The 23,801-nt window shown below is 40.1% G+C and overlaps 1 protein-coding gene across 1 annotated transcript in view; it reads right to left on the bottom strand.

Annotated features, from left to right (window-relative positions):
- Positions 1-4,421, bottom strand: part of LOC132969382 (regulator of G-protein signaling 8-like) — a 35,370-nt gene extending 30,949 nt beyond the window's left edge. The window contains exon 1 of the mRNA XM_061034330.1: positions 4,153-4,421. The gene's annotated coding sequence lies outside the window, so the exon portion shown is untranslated. The remainder of the gene's footprint in view (positions 1-4,152) is intronic.
- Positions 4,422-23,801: the final 19,380 nt, after the last annotated feature.

Below are 23,801 nucleotides of genomic sequence, written 5' to 3'. Positions count from 1 at the left end.
TAAAGCTTTTCTAAGGGGCATAATTATATCATATTGTTCAGCTGAAAAGAAGATAAAGTTGAAAGAACAGCCATGAAGTAGAGCTACAGGAAGCTGAATTTGACCACAAACACAATGGGTGCAAAATCAACTGGGACAGAGTCATAAGGACTAGAACTGCTTTAAATACACTTCTATCTCAAAAGGCAGAAAAAGTTTTATGTAAACAAAAACACAAGGTATATGAATATGCTAATAAATCTGGGAGGTCTTATAAGTAACAAATGCTTGAAAAAAATATTACTAGAATTAAAGGACAAGAATGGGAAGCTGCTTTACAGTAAAAATGCAATGACAAAGGTATTTAATGATTTTTTTCCCTCTTTATATACTTCAAAAACACTAAGCATGGATGATAAGACGAATAACTTTTTTCAACGCATAAAACTCCCTAAGGTCTCAGAAGAAGATAGGAGTAAGTGTGATATGGATATAAGCTGTAAGGAAGTTGAGGAGGCGATAGAAACCTTAGCATCGGGAAAGGCCTGTGGACCAGATGGTCTCCTGCCAGAGATTTATAAAGCCTTTAATTTTAGCTAAATTACTTGCAGCCAGGCTTAATCATATCATACCAAAAAATGTGGGACATGACCAGACAGGCTTTGTTCAAAATAGGAGATCATTTTCAAACATCAGGAGATTATTGGGTATTTTACAGTACGTTAACAAAACTCAATGCTTTAGTGGTGACATTAGATGCAGAAAAAGCATTTGATAATATAGAGTGGGAATATTTATTAAAAACCTTAAAGGAGTATGCTTTTAGAGATGGATTTATAGAGTGGGTCAAATTGTTATATTCTGCACCACAAGCATCAGTCTCCATTATGGGGGAAATGTCTTCCCCTTTTGCAATAAGTAAAGGCACAAAACAAGGATGCCCCTTATCTCCTTTACTTTTTGCATTAGCAATGGAACCATTAGCTGAGATGATTAGATCCAACACCTCTGTTACCAGTATTCAAACCAAGAAACAAGTACATAAGATTTCGTTGTATGCTGATGATGTTCTTTTATTTTTGACTAGTCCCATGTCCTCAGTCCCAGCTGTTATCCAGATAATAAATGAGTTCGGGGTGTTCTCTGGATATAAAGTCAATTATAGAAAATCACTGGCCTTTCCGTTAGGAAACTTAATATGTTCTGATTTAGCAGAGTACATACCTTTTCAGTTGTCCTCTAATGGGTTTAGATATTTAGGGATTCAAGTGTTTTGTAATTTTGATAATTTGTTAAAAAATGAATTTAGACCCAGTGGTAAGTGAAATTAGAAAAGATCTTCAAAGATGGAGCCCTTTGTCCATATCATTACCTGTCCTCCCAAGGCTGTTATATCCAATGCAGATGTTACCCAACTATATTCCAGTTAATTTTTTTAAATCATTACATAGTATGATAACAAAATTTGTGTGGAAAGATAAACGTCCAAGACTTAAATTGGAGAAACTTCAGTTACCAGTGCACAAAGGGGGGTAAGCTCTGTCAAATGTGATGTACTACCACTGGGCTTCACAAATGACATACATTACTGAATGGATAAAAAAATGATGCCAATTCTACATTTCTGGATTTAGAAAATACTGGATGTGAAGCCGCCCCTTTGTGATATGCCATTCATAAACAATGCAATAAGTCTACAAGGAATGAAAGATAATTTTATTGTCAGAAACACCTTGAAAACGTGGAATCGCGTGCGTTTGCACTTTGGGATTGTGACTCAATACTCTTTTTTGGCTCCTATTTCATGTAATCCTGATTTTGTACAGTCTTGCTCAGATGGGGGTTTTAAAACATGGAAGAGTGCTTGTATTTCACAAATACTCTCTTTTTAGATGGTACTCTAAAATCTTTCTCCCAACTCATGAATGAATTTGATCTTTCTCAAACACAGTTTTTTCATTATCTACAACTTAGGAGTTATATCAAATCCATTCCAGCATATAATACTGTATTGTATATGACTCAGCTGGAAAATATATTATTAAAAGCGTTGTCTTTAAACAAAAAAACTTGAAGTTTTTTACATGATCAAATGTTTATCAACATCCCTACTATCAGTAGCAGAGCTTCCTGGGTTGAATATTTTGGGTACCATCTCGATGATGAGATGTGGAGAGAGATTTTATTAAATGCAAAAAAAGATTACATGTTCGAACAAATCCTATGAGACTCAATATAAGATCATCCACAGACTGCACGTGACCCCGTCTATCAGATGTAAATATGACCCTACGTGCTCATCATTATGTCGGAAATGCAAAAGTAGCTGTGGCACTTATGGTCATCTTATGTGGTCATGTCCTAAAATCACAGAATTCTGGCTCTCGGTCCAAAATGAGATAAAGAAAATATTTGGGCGTTATATTCCTTTAAATCCTCATCATTTTGTTCTTGGACTGGACTTCTGTGACCGTAGGCACCAGTACATTCTTAGAGTTACTTTGTATGCTGCATGCCTCACAGTGTTACAGAACTGGTGAGATGAAGATCCTCCTGATATGTGGTATGAAAAACTGATGTCCATCTTGCCTTTGGAGAGATTATCTCATGTACTCAGAGGTACTCTTGAGGTTTTTGTAAGGGAATGATCCCCATTGGCAACATTTCTAAAAGAGGAATGGTTCAGTGTAATGTGTATAGGAACATCAAATACAATTGAATAGAATATGAATGATTTTATTTAGCTCTACTGATCGTGAAAACGGCTGTTGTTAATCTTTGTTCGTATTGTTGTAATGTGTCTGTATGTTGTTGTTGTGGTTTGTTGTGTATTGTGTTAATTTGTTGGTCCTTGTAATTAAAATAAATACATAAAAAAAAATAAACGAGGATCAAGAGGAGGCATCAAAGCAAAGCAAGTGCTTCCATCAGGTCGGCGATTCAGACTGCCAAGAGCCACAAAAAATGTTTATAAAAAATCATTTGTACCAAATGCAATAAAATTATTAAATTCATAAAGGAAAAAACGACCCCCTCAACTGCACATTGTTTTATGAAATTACTGTTTTGAAACCTATAACTTTATGAAATGTCTTAAAACTCTGGCTTATTATTATACTAAATTATTATTTTAAATTCACGAACCATGCTGACTGTGATGTTGTCGAGGACTACAGGAGCTCTCATGGTTTCCTGCTGTGCTTGAAAGTTGTCTTGCTTGTCATAATGTGTTTTGTCTTGTTCTTGTGAAGCCAAAGAAAATGTTCCACTTTCTGGACAAATAAAGTTCTATTCTATGGTGATGGACGGGTCATAAAAACACAGTACATAAACCAAGGTTGTGTGTTATGAAAATTTCTTATGTATTTTTAAATTTCAAGCACATCTTACAAAGTCGTTTTGTGGCTGACATTACCAAGTTGCAACCTTTCCATGTTAACCATTGGTTCATTTTTGTCCGGTACAGATTTGCATGCCGTGGTATGAGTGTACAAGTAGAAAACCTTTTGGTCTTATGGGAACAATCGACCTCACCAGTACCTCTTACGCTCAGTTAATAACACTTTTTAAGTATGGTAAGTGTGATGGCTACTGACCCACTGACAGGACAAGTAGAAATAAGGGGCTGTGTTATGGCAGGGTTTGGATAACATCCAGCCTGAGGTGCCACTTGTGTGGGCTTCAAAGCTCTACTCCATCTTTGATAGCCCTGATGAGTGACATTTACTGGACTGAAAAGCCCTCAGAGCTTTCATCATGAAGGGAGGGGGGGAGGCAGGTGGGCGGGTGTGAGCTGGATTTCAATCGTGCTTACAGGGAATCGAACTGCAGCATGCGTGAATAAGAAATAGCTTTAGCAGAAATGTAAACAGAAAGCCACACAAAGGGTACACAAACACGAATACATTTGCAGGATAAAGGCATGTAGAAATCTGTTGTATGAAGCTTCTACTTGTATACTTGTATTCTTGGATTCATATTTACAAAATAAACCACAGTAATGTCAATCACCAACGTTTTTTTGATTTAGCAGAAAGCCTCTGTTCAAAGCAGCAGATAATAATCAGTGATATGAACCGTACAGAATGACAAAGACCTCAGTATAGCTCAGAGCTTCAGTCCACGGCAGAGTTACATAACACCTCGTTCAATAAATGAATCTGGATCCTTTACCTTGAGTCTTGTTTGCACGAGAGCTGCTGGATTCTGGCTGATCTTCCTTTTTAACACTGCCTCTCTGCAACGTGCGTTTGGCAGACTGCAGCCTCCTTCTACCCAACGCTGGTGTGTTTTTTTTGTATAAAAATCTGCACGGCTCAGAACTGAAGTGTTTCTTTAGCCAGCGAGTGGGAGCTATACACGCGGCATGCTCGGTGGTGTGAAATCGTTGGGGGGAGAGAGAGCAGGGGAGACGGATAGAGGGAGAGGCAGAAGGGGGGGTGGAATCAGAGGAAGGCAAAGGGGGAAGAGGGCTTTTGTTTGCAAGGGGAACTCTCCAAGGACTACCGGAGCACATCTGTGAAGTGGAGCTGTGCTGTTCAGTGATGCTGTGGGTGAAAGGACGGGAAAATAAATGTGAAGTGGAAGGGGTGGAGGGGAGGGGGGGGGGGTTGAGATGGCTGAGAGGTCAGCAACAGGGCTGTCAATGTGGGATTTCACATCTCAGCAGATTCTTTGTTAGAAGCCTGACAAAACACTGAAACACTTTTCTTATCTAGTATCTGGAACAAGTTTGTTAACTTGATGAATTGCTTGACAACAACAATTGGACAATTCTTTAACATACAAGTTCTGAAGCATTAAAATATATGCTAGTTTGAGATTATTGAAATTTATGGAGCTTTACAGCATGACAAATCTGTTAACTTAACATGTTTTTTTTTGTTGTGAGCCTTACACAAAAGGTAAAACATTATTCCATTTATTCATTTTGTTTTTTAAATCCCTCGGGAACAAATTGAGCCCTCACTTACAATAGTGAGAACAATAGCAACCCTCACTTATTATTGTGAGCAAGAACAAGTGAGGTATTCAAATTCTAAGATATGTGTAATACTGTATTGCACTCTCTCTAATATCCTGTTATCAGCCGAATTCGTGTCAAAGCAGTCAGTTTTGTAGGACGCTAAATGCTAATTGCAGATTGAGAATGACGTCGGGGATGGAATCGGCAAAAGTATAAAGAACAGTGCCATCGGCATAAAGATGGATATTGCAATTATTCAATGAGGCAGCAATGTCATTAATACAAATAGTGAATAACACTGGTCTGAGAACTGAACCTTGGGGAACTCCTTTTGCAGGTGAGAAAAGATGGCTAGACATTGCCTATCTTCACACACTGCAGCCTATCTGAAAGGTAATTTTCAAAGCACTTGCAGCTTTTTTATTTAAACAAATTCAGGTTTTCAAGTTGTTTAAAAGCAGAGAGTGGTCTATAACCACCTATGCAATCTAATTTGAGCTGCAACACTTCTATGAAAGGTGGTATACAATTAAAGTAACTACTTATTATTATTAGTATTAGTATTTTGCTGTGCGAGTATCTGTAACTACAGTGTACACATGCACAATGGCACACAGAAGGTAACATGATACGATAACATTATACTCGTTCTGGAAAAAACAAGTCATAGATGGAGCTTCTCCCACAGTATCTCCAATCTGTTATCTTTATATTCATTGATATAGAAAACATTGCAAAAAAAGGGGATGATATAGTAAAAAGTAAGACTAGAGTGCATTTATCTTTTTGCAATAAGATGAGGAAGATACGTTCTGCAAGAGACTTTGTGTGTGGAGGAGGCAGACGGGCTGAGGAAGGATGAATCTCGCCACTGAATAGGCAACCAAGTGTTACATAAAAAAAGAACACACACACACGTACACAAAACCAAGCAAGAGCTCTGCCTACACACACATGTTCTTTCTGTCCTTCTGGTTCTCTCATCTACTCTGCATAGCACATGCACACACACACACTCACACACATACACTCACACACACATACACAGTCTGTTGTGAATATATCTAAGAACTTCAAGAACAATGGTTGAACAAGTTACATTTAAAAATGATCTGGCTCCAATTTTCATTTAATAAAGGCTGCAATAATTAGGATAATTCTCAGTTTGATCAATACAGTTGCATTTTTTCTGGTACATTTACCTACAGTCCTACTGCTATGCAGGATATGCATTCGTCAACGGTTAAAAGATGCATCGTTGAGTTTATCTTACCTTGACATGTCCACAGCATCGCAGCGTATGAACTGTGCAACAATAAAATATATTCAAGTCAAATAGATCCGTACAACCAAGCATTGCATAACCTAGGTTACTCCACAGATGAAAATATTAGTTAATAGGAGGGTTATATAAATGTCATGACAAGGATAAGTCCCAGCTGGTCCACTTCTTTATATCAGCATTGGCCTTGCTGGAGCGTGCCTATGTTCCCTCAACCCTATGTTCCCTCAGCCCTATGTTCCCACATTTCCTTTTTCATCAATTTGTATCAGATTTTATCCCCCGTTCTCCCAATTTGGTAGCCAATTACACCCAACCTATTATCCAGTAGCAATGGACTACAGATGGAATGTAACTTTTAGCTAAATCTGGTGCGCCCATCTCTTTGTTTATTGCAAACATTTAATGTAAGTGCACATTGTCCTTTTAAATAAACAAACTAAACTAAGAAGCACAGAGGCCTCGCATTGACTAGCTTCCGGTCAGATCAGTCGAATGAAGCGCAGCAACTGGACGCAAACCATAGTTTGCAGTGCATCAATACCTCTGGAAAGCCGGGTTGGCATAGAGAGTGGGTGCTCCTGGGATGCTTGGAGTCACTTTCCAGCCCTCTGGAGGCGTCATAGGCTCATGGAGGAAACGTTAAGGAAGGAGGATGCCTATTTGAAAACTCCTCTGTGTCAACCTGCCAGTGTCATCAAGTCTACTGTGCTACTCTCTTGGTGAGTGTTTTTGGCACATAAACGATATTTACATCTTGTCCTGTTTTTTGAAATCAATTGACCCTGATGGTTCGCCACTCAATCCCGCGGCTGGGGATTTGAAGGAGAGAGCTAGCTTCTAAACTCTCTCGAGCTCAACACCGTTATTCCAACATGGGGTTGCTGTGGAGTGACGAACCCTCATACTGAAATCAAACTCACCTCCATGAGTTAGTGCAATTAAGACACAGCGCACATTTAACTTTCCACAGGACACATTCAAACAATCTAAATAAGTAAAACGTTCCACTATTTATGCAGTTCACTTAAAACTGGAAAGGCCTCTAGTACTTTTCAACCTTTTATGTGCCAGGAAGAGGCACTCTGCAAGTCATGTCCTTTGAAGACTATTTCAAGAACAAAAAGAATACAAAGCTCAATTTACTATAAGGAGCTTCACTTTAGCAAAGGACGTGTCAAAATGATGCCAGGGAACAGCACATGTCCACAAGCCAGGGCAACTCTAAACAGCTTCCACAACACAGTGGCTTACAGCGCTCCAGTAGGACTCAATATTTCGATTGCCACCATTATACTGTCCCTTCAGTCGGACCAGTGTGGCCTCTAAGATCCTCCACTTGCGTCGCCGTCGTGGGGTGCATCGCCTCTCTCTGCCAGCGTGATGCTTTCTTCAGTCAGCGTCTGGCGGTCTTTCAGGTGACGGATGAATAGCCACAGAGAGGGATGGCGCACTTGCACTGTATCATTCATCGTCTGGTGGTAAGCTAGAATTAAACAATTATAGAAAGACCAAACATTAAAATTAACATTTTGCAATATTCAACATGGTCATTTTGCAATTACTCACATTCAACATGGTTGTTCGTTCTTTGGTCGATCTCCCTCTCGAAGACATTCCACGTAACTGGTGGAAATGTGGATCCAGGGCGGATGTATGTGTTCCTCATAGGTGATGAACTCTTCCATTGCCGCTTAGTGTCTCACAAGACGTCTACAGCGTCTGCCATTGACAAGTGTGTTAAAGTTCATCTGAACCAGAGCAAGCGGTAGGTAACCCAGTGCCATGAGTTTGCAGATGACCCGAGCAAGGGTGCGGTCTTGGTGGTAGGGAACAGCCAATCCGAGCTCTTGGATCTTCCTCCACAGCGATTGGTTGAAATGAAAATAACAACCTCTAACCGTGGCTTGAGGGAACTCCGTTTCCAGTGCTGTCTTCAGGGCAAGTCACAGACGACATGTTGAGGGCGCCAATTGTGGTGGGTTACTCGTCGGGTGGCCACTTTGACAGCTTGGAGTACTTGCCTGTAGTGTCCAATGGTTCTCTGCTCCATAAGCACATGAACAAGAGGCAGTACAAAGCCATGATGGTTTCCCAATATGGTAAAACACTGTATGTATGGTCGAGGGCAACTCCTAAAGGTACATAGGGCCTAATTTTATGAAAAATCTTAGAAATGTGGGAACGTAGTATCAGAACCAGATAGAGACAGGGACTCAAAAGCAGACTCACACGTGGCTGAGTTCAGGAAAAGGCAGAGATTAATACAATCCAGGTCGGTACACAGGACGGCAAATCTTCGACGCAAACAAATCCAAAGGAAGCACGCAAAAGGCAAAACAGTAAGGCAGGCACGGTCAAAAAATCACTATAAGTCTACTAGGAAAAAAGGCTGGAACAAGGTGACACACAGGAACACACTACAAACTGGCAACATGAGGGAGGAAACACAGGGATAGATACACACAGATAATCAGGGGATTACGAGACACAGGGGAGCACAATCAGGGCAGGGAGGCTCAAGGCAGGAAAACATGAGGAGCAGGATCTGAAAGACAGAGACAAGGGTAAATACAAAATAAAACAGGAACAGACAAAAATACTAAATAAATGAGTAACATACAAAACATGACACTAAGTAACTTTACGGATCCTGTCACATGGGGCTGTGGGAACATAGGGCCTAATTTTCAGTGAAAAAAAAAATCTTAGAAATGTGGGAACAGAGGGCTGTGGGACCATATGGCTGACCCCGGCCTGGCAAAGATGAAGGCTGTTTAAATCAGAAGGTGAGCCTTTTTTAACTAAGGAAGCACCTTAAAACAAAAATGTGGTCAGAGATGTTGTTCTAAACAACAGCACTCTGTCCCAATTGAGGGAAACATCCTTTGAAGGACCCATGGACTGTAAATATAAATGGTTGCTTGGTAATGTCAACAGCTGCACCCGAACTAGTTAATATAACAAATGTGCCATTACTTCACCTATTCGTGTAAGACTTATTCACAAGTTTTAAGGCCCTTTTCTTTTGTTCAAACATTTTATCGCTAGCTTTTTCGACTAAGGTGAAACCTATAACTTAAAGCGCAAACGTCAGCCAGTGAGATTCATTGCGCGCCATTTAATGTAAATGGAGCGAAATGGATCTCTGGATCGGTGGGCCATCAGGGGAAGCATTCAGGAAATGTAGGACACATTTGTTGGCCGCATTTGAAGGGAGCCTCTTGAAATGGGATAGCCTTCAAAGCGTCTTCAAATATACCCTTGGAAGGATACAGCCCAGGAATTGGGACACAGACAAGTTTACCATTGTCAGGATAAATCACAGAACTTATACAAGAAGCAAGACATGAACCTTGAAAAACCAAAGTATCTTACATTTTTAAATATTGTAAATTAAAATGTTGGAAAACTCTTTTATATAAAAGTAAATAATGAGGTATAGGAACATATTAAAGTTGTAATATTATGTATTGACGACCCTGGGGATAAAGCACATTATTTCTGATTCCAATGGCAACATGAGGAAACTTGATCCTCTCTGAAAATGTGAACAAGAAAAACAACCCAGAAGTACATCATACAGTACATTTCAGGAATAGCAGTTTACATCACAGTGGTTGTTGGGAAAATTCATAATAAAAGGCAATACCAGAAAGTGGAAAAAATATAACAATTTGGTGTATTTCTGGTCAGTCCACCACCGTAATGCATGGTTTCTTTATCAAGGGGCTCAAGTTGCATCTGGCATTTATGACAAATACTTCCCCTAAATCACCCATTATACTGTTACCATTATTATGAAATGTGACGTACCAAAAAATGTCTTTGAACATTTCTTTGAAAAATTGTGTTTATCAAGAGATTTTGAAATGATAGTTTGCAGAACAAAACATCAGTAATTCAAAGCTCTTTTCAGTCACAAGGAAGCAGGCCACAAAAGGAGAGTGATGAGAAATGTTCGCCCACATAGTTGACCAGGGATTTGTGACCTTGATGATGCTGCAGGTATTGTAGGTTCCCAGACACCGTCTCTGTCTCTGTGGATGACTAATCGGATATCCTCTCCAAGTAGCAAACGTCATTTGTTCATCATGTAATTGGTCTTTCACTTTGTCTGACACACACTCTTCCCAGCTTTGTTCTGCATTTTAAAATGCCAGTAATATCTGAAAACAAGACCTACAGGATGGAACAATCTTTAGTTTAAAAAATATTAACAGAATATCGTCTCGTGTTGTTGTGTACTGCTAATGTGGAGTAAATACTACAAAAAAAAACAGAATTTTTCTTTTCTGAATAAATGATTTAAGTCTTGATTTCTTTGGAGGTTCTAAATATTATTTTTCAAATTTTCCATTTCAACAATGTCGTTGTCAAGTCTGTTGCTGTTTTAACCAAAAGAGAAAAACATCACTAATGCACCACCAGACAAATTTAAATACTGATTTCTCTATCGATCAATCTCGGGGGTTGTGACTTTTGCTTTGCTAGCCTAGCTTGTCATACCAACAGGACCTGCTGCACAACAACAGGTAGTTTAGCTGTGATACTGAATATAACGTCAGCGTTTTCCAAAGAGCTCCAGGAGAGTTACAGCTTCCTTATAAAAGTACCAGACAATGAATATAATGCCTTTATGCACACACTGCAAAGTGTCAATATTTCAGTCGCCCATGGTGGAAATGCCGACATACAAAGCCATAGTAATGTGAGCAAACACAGACTGGCTTTAAAGTAGCACTGTTTTGACCTACTTGAGTGAGGCAAACGCCGGTAACAACCAACTTAAACAGGCTTGTTAGGAGGGAACATTTCCCTTTACGACTTGTGTGACCAGTGCAGATCACCGATCTGTGAATCGGTACATGTGGGTTTGTGGTAAAATTACATGATTCCTATTTTGGAGGTTTCAAAGTTTTGTCACCGTAGTTTAATTGTTCTTAGGAAGCTTATAGCGCAAGTATGTTAGCATTGGTTTGCACCATTCTTCAATCACACAACTCTGTTACCTTCAGCTGCCGCAAGCATTACCTCAAGACAGTCACTGAGCAGCGGAGATGGAAAAGTTACAGTAGATATCGTTAACAACTCAGACACTAGATACTGGGCACAAACAGACTTGACTTCTATCAGTTAGGTAGAAGTTGTCACACTGTTGTTTTGTCCCAACGTAACTTATGTTAGTCACCTACTGTTTATTTTTTAAATTCTGATCATTCATGTGATTAATCATGATTAACCCCAGCCTCTACGCTTATTAATCACTAAAAAACCCAATGTCTATCCATTGACAACACAAATGTTTAGCTTTCTTCATTAAATAGTATCATTCTATCAATTTCAATCAATCAATCAATTTGTATTTGTATAGCGTCAACTCATAACGTGAGTGTTATCTTGAGGTTGACTAGGTTCTATCGGGTTGACTAGAATAGACAGAGTATAAGACAGGATTTCGAACCCAAACGTAATATTTATACCTCTCAGTAGATGTTAGTGAAGGCATCAGGGAAATTAGTCTTATTACATTTTTAATTGCTGAATCAGAAACCTGAAAAAGATGTCCATTTTACTGTTATCTAACAGGGGAAAGAAAAACCTTCACTAACACTGTCATGCAAGTTGTATTTTTAACCTGAATCGCTGAGCACATGATACTTTTTATGACATGTCATACTTCAGGCGCTCCTTTCAATGTGAAAACCCATTTTGTTTTCTTTTTCGTTTTAGCTTCGATAGGGAGGGACCTCCAAAAATATGACATGACCCTTTATTTATTATGAACTTTCCACAGTCACAAACAGAGTACTGTCTGGTAGAGTTATTGGATGCTAATTTTGGAGTCAAAATCCCCTGAATCCATGTTCCACCGTTTCCCCTTCTGTGTCTATGACCTTCAATTTTATTATTACAGACTACACAATGAAGAGAGCTATTACGGTTACACAACAAGGAGTTGCTCAAATAGGTTCAGGGACGTAATACACCTGTACATGCTGAAAACAAATTTCCCCTGGTCTCACAAATCTTTTCCCTTTCCTTTACTCATGTGGGTTTTTTTTAGTCACCAGGTCTAAAAATATTCTGGGTTAGTCATTGTTGTGTCTATCAACAAGATTCTCTCAGGAAAGCGGATTAGATTTCACAGCCTCCTTTTAATCTTTGTCCCCTTTTCACCTTTTTCTCACCTTTAAGCAGACTGTTGTTATTTAAACTCTAATTATGCTGAGTAGTTTAATCTCTAATGTAGAGTGACTCATACATGTGTTAATAGTGACTGATAATGATAGGTTTGACCTATTTTGGAATCATAATGTTACCACATGGCAAACATCTGCATCATTTGATCAGATCATCATTATCTCATCAGAGACAGGTAAAGCAATCAAATGCAGCACTCAACTCTGAGGCTGCATCAGACTTCATCAACGTCTGTTAGTTTGACATCCATCCATCCATCCATTTTCTATACCGTTTTTCCTGTTTGGGGTCACGGGGACCTCGAGCTGATCCCAGCGGTCATTGGGCGAGAGGCGGGGTTACACGCTGGACTGGTCACCAGTCAATCACAGGAATGAAATATAGTGACAGACCATTTTGACAGTCAGGGTCGTAAAAATTCTGTCAATATGTTTTTATATTAAATATATATTTTTTTCTAATGATAATGAGATATGGACTTAAGCTGAATCTGCCTCTGAACAAATAATAAAACCACATCTCTTTTTCTCTTTTTTGTAGAGTTTGGTTAGGCTAACAGCATTCACTATCAACACACTAACACTTTTTTTTTTTTAACTTGTAATGTTTTGCGTTAACTACCCAGTTACTGTGGGACTTTCATTTAATAGTACTCAGTACGCTTAAAGGGATACTTCACCCGTTGAAACATGAATCTGTATTGACATTGGGTTCATATGTAGTAGAAATGTGAAACACATTTTGAAGTTGGTGCCTTCTTGGCCGAGAAAAGGCAGAAAGTGTCTTTTTGGCTCATGTGGATGAAAGACACTGAATCCCAGAATGCACAACACCGCAGGCCACTCCCACTAAGGTCCTCTATTTTCAGAATCAGAATCAGCAGCCAAAACACAAGACCGGCCTGTCGGCAGCAGCCGTCTCGCCACTGTATTTATATTTTTTTCGCCATTATCAGCTTTCTCCATAGAGCCTGTTAGCATAGCTTCCAAGCAATATGGGCAGATGTTAAGTTTCGATTCTGGGAGTGAGTTCCCACCCACTGATCAGTGATAGGTCTTTAGCTTCAGCGGTCGAAAAAACATGAGGAACTAGCGTTCCTTTTCAGACTTAGAAATACAAACATTTTCCATCTCAGGGGAAAATGAGGGCGGGATGCACGACCATTAAAAAATACTACCAGGTTTCTAATGATACAAAGCTTAATGCAAATGGGTGAAGTATCCCTTTTAATCTCACATATGTATTTCAGGGTTGGCTTGCACCATCTTTGGTTCAATCACACGAGTATGTTAGCTTCAGCTGCCTTAAAGGTGGTATGGGCTAATGTTGGGTATGTGGTGCGTTGTCCGACAGACAGTCTGAACACAACCATACAAATGTTTTCTGTGTCGTACAGGGACATTGGGATGTCAATTGTAATTTTTTTGTGTGTCAGACTTCCTGGAACCTCAACAACATAACACATTTTCTTCAGGCAATATGATGGACAGCCTTCAGATTTTTCTTTTCATTGATAAAAAATGACTGATAGTCGGGTAACCACACCTCTGATCAAGGTGGCAGGTAGGACTGTAGCAGGCTAAGATTTTTCCATATGGTCTCTTATAGGTTTATTAAGCTACTTGCCTGCTCACTCTTTATTCAAAGTCCATAAAATCTATTCCAGAGAGCACTAAGGCCCAAATGGCCATGTAAAAAAACACCCAATGTCTGTGACATCATGCCTCAGTTGATTTATTGTATTGTTGTTGCGACATACCTGATCTTCAGCACTGTAAAGTAATGAAACTGTAGTCAGGGATTTACTGCACATGTGAATGCGTTGCCTTAAACTGAAATGACGAAGCAAAATACTTTGCAATAAATTGGTGTGTGTGGTGGTGAGTTACGGGAACAGAGTTGACCTCCACCCACTCCCCCCCTCCAGCTCTTACCAGCTTTGTCACAGCTCATGGTGTCTCATACAGACCCACAATGTACCTTTCATCCTCTGCATGAGACTCACAAAGCTGTCAACGCACTGTGAAGTAAACCCAGTCCTTGCAATATGAGACGCGCAATGTAATTTCTCTGCATGACGTAGTGAAAACTAGCTTGGAAAGGTCTTCAGGGAGAATGGATGAGTCAAACATCGTAGGACTGGGCTTTGAGTTTCCAGTAAAACAAAAGGTAAACAATGAATTATTACACCCAGGAGTGTTTTTCCGCAATTAAAACTTTTGTTTTTTACTGAAACAAATAGTTGCCAAAAACTTGATAGTCAGTTTTTTGCCTAACACAAACCAAACACCAAAAACAATTTAAAGGAATAATTGACCTTTCACAACATTTTCAACATCAGTAGAATATGTGAAGGAAGTGGGAAAAAAAATCAACTTACCACTGTCAGTAACTCTTTCTGATCTCTGTTTAAACTTACTGCTAGGGTCACAGGTGGCCTAGTGGTTATTGTGCACGCCCCCATGTACAGAGGCTACTGTTCCCGATGTGGCCAGCCCAGGTTTGAATCTGACCTGTGGCTCCTTTGCCGCATGTCATTCCACCCTCTCTCTCTCCCTGATTTCTTCACTGACCTGCCTCTCCAATAAAGAACAAAAAGCCAAACCAAATTTTTTAAAACCGCAGCTGTGGTTCAGTTGATAGAATCGTCATCTCTCAAACGGAAGGTCGAGGGTTCGATCCTCAGTTCCTACAGCAACATGTCCAATATGTCCTTGGGCAAGGCACTTAACCCTGAATTACTCCCGCTGCTTTTTTTTCGGTGGCTTATAAATGGGATTAGTTACTTCTGATGGCAACCACTGCCATCAGTGTGTGAATGTGTAGGTGTGACCTGTGGGGTAAAAGCGCTTTGAGTATTCAGAAGACTAGAAAAGCACTATACAAGCTCAAGTCCATTTACCAAAATAAAAAAACCTACTACTAGAACTTACTGTCAGTGTGACGGATGCTAAATGAGACGTTGTACAAGTAGGTATTGGACGGTGAAGGATGAGAACGCTGTGGGTTATGAATGTCTCATTCAGATGCTTTGGAACATTTTCAAGGTGTTTCTTTTTTTTAAACCTCAATTTTACCAGAGAAAAACCTTGTTGAGACGAAAAAAAAAACATTTTCAAGAGATTTTCAAAATTAAAACAGAAAATATTTGTCAAAATCGCCCATATCCGTAAATCTTTGTGCACACCACAAATCTGTGCTGCAATGTAGGAAACCATACCCAAAGATTGCATATTTGAAGGCAGGAGTTCTCAATCATGTGCACAGATAATGTTGATGTACTTCATACTTGGATGAAACAACTCTCTATTTGTTTATATTTAAATTACGTTAAATCTCAGCAGTGGAAATAATTATTTTTTGAACAAACTTGAAATCTTAAATGCAGTGATGTTACCGCTGTCAGGTCAAATGTGGGAATTAATCGGCATTACGAAAATGAAGGGTTGCAATGCGCAGACAGACCGGCTTTTCTGAAGGTTTGAAAAGGGTGAAAGTAGGAGAGCCTGCTAATTAATGCAGTTTCCTGCCATCATTTCTGACTCGTCCAGATGGATCATATGTTAAAATGAATGAAGTGTTGGGGCTGCCGTCCTTCAGCTGTTCTCAAGTAGCAATGAATCACTCGTGTCAACCCACATGCTTGCGGCATGTGACGGTAAAAAATAACCTCCCCAATATTAATATTTCTGGAAACATTCTGTGTTAGAAGTCGCACCTTGTCACGTTGTGTGAGGAAAGCGGAACCCCACATGTCAAAGCCATCTTTGATAGACCATCGAGTAGGGCCCCTCTCTTCTACGCTACTGTATCAGCAGACATTTTTGGTCCATGCAGACAAGAGAAGAGAAATGGCAGTACTTTAAATTGATGTCTGTCATCCTTCTGTAACACCAATTTCAAACTTTAACTGCCATTTTCCACATAGTCCGTGGGTGCTGCGTTCTTTCAGCGCTACGGTTTTGCTCCGTTGGACGGCGCGCTCCCTGCCCCACTGGGTCCATTTCTTGAGCGTGAGGTCAGGGATTTACATCACAGGAGAACAACAAGATCAAGTCGGAATGAAGAGAAAAGCGTGCATATGTTGTTTTTGTCTTTCTGGGGTTGCTTTGGTGTTCGTTTGGTTCCTGTTTTAAATTAATGTTGCAGATGATACCCAACTATACCTACCCATAAACCCAAAAAATCAATCAGACTTAAATTCTCTTACACAGTGCCTGGAAGACATCAAATGCTGGATGGCCCAGAATCTCTTACAACTAAATGAGAACAAAACAGAAGTGGTTCTTTTTGGCCCCTCCGAAGCCATAAAACAGGTCCCAAGCAGCTTAGGTTATCTTTCCTCCCTCATCAAGCTACACGCTAAGAACCTTGGAGTAATATTTGATTCCGCCTTCACATTTGAATACCAGATCAAATCAGTCGTTAAAACCAGTTTCTTTCAGCTAAGAACCATCTCGAAACTTAAACCTATCCTCTCCTTTCATGACTTAGAAATAATAATCCACGCTTTCATCTCGACTACTGTAACTCCCTGTACTCAGGGATCAGCCAGTCATCCCTATCACGACTGCAACTGGTTCAAAATGCTGCAGCCAGGCTGCTTACTGGTTCACGTAAAAGGGAGCATATCAGCCCTGTTTTAGTCTCTCTTCACTGGCTTCAAATTACATCGCTACAGAATTGATTTTAAGGGTGCATTGTTTGTTTTTAAAGCACTAAATGGCCTGGCACCCTCATATATTACTGATCTCCTCAGCCCCTACACAACAGACAGACCCCACAGATCCTCTAACATGGGCCTCCTAGCTGTACCTCACTCTCACTATAAACTTCGAGGTGACCGAGCCTTTGCGGTCAAGGCCCCTCGCTTGTGGAACAGCCTTCCTCCCTCAGTCAGGTCTGTCCCCTCTGTGGAATCTTTTAAGTCCCCCCTCAAAACACACTTCTACACGTTGGCCTTTGAGTCCTAGTTAGGTTGCATGTACTTCTATCAAATGTCTTATAATATTATTGTCTAATTATATTGTTAGTATTCTGTGTGCATGTGTGTAGGCAAACTTGTATGTGTGAGTTTTGCCTTGTTATTTTTGTTTTGTTTTTTAATCTGTATTGCTCTCTAGTTTCATGTACAGCACTTTGGTCAGCTGTTGCTGTTTTTAAATGTGCTTTATAAATAAATGTGATTGATAAATGGAAATAATCAATGAGTGCTGTAAATTATGTTTGACGAGTTGAAAACAATCACTTGCATGAGGTTGTGAAAAGCGCCGTCAGCCAGAGTATTAAGAGATAAAGGTCATTAACTATGTCTATGTTTAGAACATCTGCCTCTAATTTAAGAAATCCCTCCTACATGAAGTTAATAATAGGCCTGTATGATGAAAACAAACACCAGCAGCTGCTGTTTATTTACAGTAAAGCTGATAGCGATGAGCTGTTGAAAGTATGAACCAACTTCCTTGTTTTACATGAACACACAGCTTAGTCATTGCTTTGAAGTTTGAATTCACATGAATAAACAAAGCATCAATTCCTGGAAAAGCTCCTCCAAACAGTGCAAACTACTTCCTTGAAAGATTCATTGTGGTTCCGGAAGACTCCAAATTTGACACCTTTCTACTCTCATCCAAACTCCTTTACTATTATTATAGTAAAGGATTATTTTATTGTCTAAGATATGTTGTGAACTTGAACTCAAATCAATACCAGGAAGTAATTCTCAGAGGAGGGCACACATTATCCCAGGGTGCGTTCGAATTGTCCCTCCTATCTCCTTTCACTATCCACTTTACCTTAACCCCGGAAGCATTTAAGTGGCGGCCATGATAAGAGCCGTTCGAATTCTCTAAAAGTTAAGGAAAGGTGGGTCAATGCTTCCTTTATAACCTCCTTTAGCATAGGATACACTGGAGCATCCTTTACGAAAGGAGATGAGATATGACGCCCCTCAATTCCTTGCGGCCGCAACATTTAAAGCGAGTCGCACATCCGACCGTTCACGGAAATGAACGACGATCGTAAAGTGACACAGATGATGTTTTATTCAACATATTTAATTCACTTAAGAATGCTTTGTGCAGTTGTACATTTGTATGCTTAAAATATTATGTGTAGGTTATATCTTATATCTTTCATCATTAATGTAACAATTCATTTCATACAATCATATTTATTTTGATGTTGATTTCTGAGTGGACAGGAAGCTGATGGTTTCACTTTTGTTACTTGTAGCCTGGTATTCTATATGTCTTTTATTTCAATCCCAACCTTGTGGTAATTAGGATTATTTCACCGGTAAGAAGGCACAGGGGAAAGTTTTTTAGATGCGTTTTTTGTAGTCCATTTTCTGAACATTGTAGTTTCAACACGGCGGACTAACGTCATTAACCTCCGCCGGCCCGTCACATTTAATGACGTCGCCTAGTGGAAAATGCGGTTGGATTGTCAGAGCAACGAGATCGCCTTTCCCTAAATCCTTTATGAATTCTCCTAACATCTTTCCTTAACATCATGACATTTTTGAGGGGTTAAGGTACAGTGGATAGTGAAAGGAGATAGGAGGAACAATTCGAACGCAACCCCAGTGTGAAGTTTTCATGGAAGACATCTTGACCGGACACTGCAGGATAAGCACAAGTGTGAATAATGAAATCAAGGATGCTTGAACTTCTTTCAGCTATTTCAGTTTCAGGTTCATTTACAGACGTGTGCATGTTGACATCATCATGGCTAAGTGAGAGTATAACACACAGCCAGTGTAATATGATAAAAACACCTGAACACTTCTAGTCTGATGTGTTATGATTTTTTTTTACTGTTTGACCAATATGTAACACATCTACTGAATTGATTCATAAAATGACTTTCTGTATGATCAGACATTAAGTAAACATGCTATGTTGAAATGCTGGCTACTTTGACAACAACGCAGCAGCCAGTATGTCCTCCTTCTAACTTTAGATTCCGGTCCTGAATGGTTTGTTTTTGTTTTGACCAGAGAAGGTAGGCATTTTTTAGGTAGGTATTTTTAAGGCAACCCCACACAGGCGTTTGGACGCCCCTTGGTATTCCAGGTGTAGCGGTGATGGAAGCAGGCAAGTGAACTGGTTCAGATATAACTGGTCCTTCCCAACCCTAAAAGCCTCAACATTTTTCTAATAAGATGGAGAGAGGTTAGAATGCCGAAAGATTTCAAGACTGAAGCAGAGCAGGCTAAACACTGAAGCTTCAGTGTCTGTGACATAGCAATCTGTGTGCACATTGATTCTAGAGAGGAGGGGGCGGGGAGGGACAGCTCTCTTCAGTGTTTTGAATTTGGACTGCAGTACCCATTTTAAACACTGGGTGTCAGAGTTACATATTACTTCTTTAAAGGGCAAGTTTTCACAACTAAAAATGTAAAAAATGTTTTAGGGTGAATAGACCCTTTACTAGGCCTACAGGAATAATTTAGTACATTTGAGTCAACTTGTCACTGAGCTACTTTGAGATCAATTTTACTTAGGCCACATTATTGTTATACAATTTGGGTCCGCCCCCCTCAGAACCCACTCCTGCATTTCCCTGAGTGCCACCTATTTCTGGAAGTCCTGACGTGGGAAGTAGAAATGTTACGAGTGCTCTGAGTTAACAGTTAAAGTTGTGAGAACTTGTGTAATCGCATTTTCAGAAAATGAAAGAGCACAGAAGAAGCACTGAGATGAAAGAAGTCGAATTGTGGGTTCATGAGAAGAACTTTTATACACAAATAATAATTCTGAGAAGAGTTTTTTTTCCAAGGCATCACTTTTTTCTACCTCGTTATGTCTTTTCGTCTGGTTTTAGGTCAGTGCTCTTTGTCTTGGAGAATCGTTTGCCTACAGTAAGTGGCTTTTCTGACAGTAATGCTAACATGCTAGCAGCATTCTCACACCAGGAAAGACTACAAGTCTGTAGTCATGCTAACATGTCTAATGGTGAACATGTTAAAGTTGGAGAAGTTAAACAATTCTGTGCTATATTTTCTGAACTGAATACACAAACTTTACTCAAAGGAAAAATGGGTCCCTGCACACTGAGCTGAAAAGCTACCAGGAGTTACTTTTCCCGTAGCATTTGAGATGCCCTGCAATAACACAACCAGGAAAACAAAACACTGCATGTGATTAAGCTGACTGATATCCTACATTTGCAGGATACATAAAAGATGAGTCTGAAATTGGTTATTTAACACTTAAATAAAACATTACCATATTGGGGTAATTGCAAATACATATTCTTGATTCCCCAGGCCTCGTTTCGAGTGGGACGAGAGCAGCCTCTTCACTATACATTTAATAAGAGTCGTAATGACAACGACAGACAAAACCGAGCGACATGTCGTCATAGAGATATGGTTAATTAGCCAGCGTTATGCATACAATATGCCAGCTCATTTCAGCTAATAGCTGCCCCTGCTATCCACCAGGAAGCAGTAATGATCTTACTGTTGTAATTATGAATTATAGGTCAGGCGTGACCACACATGAATCATCCTGACCACTCAGGAGGGTCACTTCTTTCTCTCTGCCTGACTGCTGTATGGTCTTTGTGAATGCAGACATGAATTTCTAAAATGCAAATATGATAAATTAGAGCATCATAATAAGACATCACCTGCTGAGTGTCAGAGCACCACACTGGTGAGGTCAATTATCCACAGAGAGTGAGGTTACAACACATGTTTGTTCCACTTCTTTACATTATACCTCTTAGAAATATACTTTTCTTCAAACGCGCCCAGAAAAATGTTTGAAATTAAAAACCACCAGTAGCCGCAGCTGACTGAATCAAACCTTTCTGAACAAGGCTCCTAATCCAAAAAACACACACACACACACACACAGCTCTGTTTCCTGGCAACAGCATGTTGCTTAAAGATATGCTCCCAAGTGATGTTGGTGCACCGAAAAGATTTATAAGTATAAGTATCTGAAAAAGCAGCAAGCTTGGGGGGGGGGCTTTTTAGACAGGATTTTGAATGGTCTTCAAGTATCTCAGAAAGTGCTTTCTGTGAAGGACTAGCTACGACAGCTGCTGAATATTGTGCTGCAAGGTTTTTTGGTTACAAATGCAGAACAGTCATTTCAGGACACAGCGTATCAACAGATGGAAAGGTTTGTTTTTTTTCCAATTCAATAATATGCAGAGAGGAAGTTCTCTAGTTTACCCTAACTTCAGTATTCCTGTTTTGATCCAAGTTTATTTTAAACTATCCTGTTTTCTGTGTTTGTGCATGTAAACATCATATCCTGATTTTAGGAACTGGGTTAAGCCCTTATCCTGATGCCTTACTCCACACACGCTTCTTACTTCTGCAGCGACAAAAAGACTCTGAGTTTGAAAGAATGAAATATAATCTGAAGTGTGGGTTGGAGAAAGCATCGACATGCTCACCTATTCATGCCTGAGGTGAACAGGTTACAGGATGCCGGTTTCCCAACTCATAGATTGTGTTGTAAAAACTAAACAGCACAGACGCCTGCACAAATAGGACACAGTTATCAGAAACAGGGATACTAGTCTTTATCATGTATGAAAGGGTTATGAATAACCAGGTTCCTCTGTGTGCATGTAAACGGCATGATGATCCTGAATATGATTAAAACCAGGAGAAGGCCCGGTTACTCAGTGTTGCTTTAAAAGCCTGCTTGTTACCCAATGTTGCAATTTAGTGACATTGAATTTAGCAGCCATAATCCTCGTGAAAAGTGCTTCAAAGAATATTCAAAGATACAGTTAATGAGCCTTCATTCTGCATGATCACTCACAGGGCTTACATACTGTATAGAGACGAGACAAACAGCCACACTCACATTCACAACTTCAGTCAAATGTAGAGTCCCCAGTTAACCGAACAAGTATGTCCTTGGACTGTGGGAGGAAGAGGCTGGAGTACCCGGAGAGAACCCAGGCATGCACGGGGAGAAACATGCAAACTCCACACAGAGAGGCTCCTGTCCAATGAGGATTCAAACCAGGAACCTCCTCGCTGTGGGGCAACAGCACCACAGTGTGCAGCCCATTATCTCGATCAGTTCTGTATAAATAAGGATGCATTCAAATCTCCACTTCATAGTTATACTGCACATGTTGCTGCAAACTGCAGGGACTTAAACGATTTGAATGTCATTGTCCTTTAAAGATGAATAATTCTGACATGCTTAAAACATTCAGTACAGACTGATAATGTAACATCGCCACACACTGGCTTTGAGTGTGTTTGAGTTTATACTGTGTAGCTATCGCTCTCTAGTGGCCGTATGTAAGGATTGCAGTTCCACCATGAGAGTCTCAGCTTGTCTGTGAAGGCTTTACCTTTTCAACCATGCTGGTAGAAAAACTAATAAATCACTTAACCAATTTAAAGTTGAATTAATTCATTGTTCTGTTTCTACATGTGTCTTAGACTTCTCTGTATCAGCTGTTTGCTGTAGTAATAATTCAGGCCAAGCACATCAGAGTCCCGAGTGTTGTTTTCGTGCCTCAGGGGGTCTTCACCTGTATGGCAGCTTGGTGGCCCTTCATTTGTAGTGAGCAGGGTGCACACACCTCTGACGGTGGTCATTAGGGAAGCGGTGGCAAAGCACGAATGATGGATGAAAGAACTCAAAAGAAGTGTGTGTATAACTTGCACTGTAAATGTCATTTTAATTAATCACTTCATTAACCCAATTATTCCTCTGGTCCCTCGAGATCTGTCTCATGCTGCATGCTTGTTAAATAATCTTCACAGTGGCATCAGTTTTTGTTCCCTGGGGCTTACTCTATTCTTTATTTCACACTTACAGGTCCATGAAGAAGCAGACTAGGGTGTTCTAGCACAACGTGAACACCTACCAAGGTTCATGGAGAGAGAGAGAAAGGCTTGAAGGGGTCAAAACGCCCCAGCAGCACTTGTAGTGTGAAGTAGTACTCGAGATTGGTCCACTCAGTCTCATCTTGGAATCGCTCGGCCTTGTTTAGGTCTCTGACCGGGCGGAATCCTGATTTCAAGTCCGGTCAAGGCGATTCTAGAGTCTGTCAGGGCCATATAAAAATATATATATATAAAATAATAGGGGGGCCCTCCAACCAGCATTCATCACCATCATGTCTGCCAGTGTCTTGTCGCTTACTCCTCTTCCTCTTTTTTCCTGTTTCTTTTTTCTCTCTCCTATAGACGGATAATTCCTCTTCATTTTTTCCGCCGTTGACTACCATCGATAAACTTTGGTTTTCACAGCAGTAATGCACGCGACACTCGGCAGGGTAACGAGAATGAGCGCAGTCAGATGGGGGCCCCCTAAGGGAGGTTTCCTTCTGTCGTTGCAAAATTTGCACATTTACGTTTGTGAGCCCTCAGGGGCC

This window comes from Labrus mixtus, chromosome 3, assembly GCF_963584025.1.
Source record: "Labrus mixtus chromosome 3, fLabMix1.1, whole genome shotgun sequence".
NCBI classification, from domain to species: domain Eukaryota; kingdom Metazoa; phylum Chordata; class Actinopteri; order Labriformes; family Labridae; genus Labrus; species Labrus mixtus.
The sequence above is the reverse complement of the archived record's forward strand: the minus strand, read 5'-3'. Positions and strand labels throughout refer to the sequence as shown.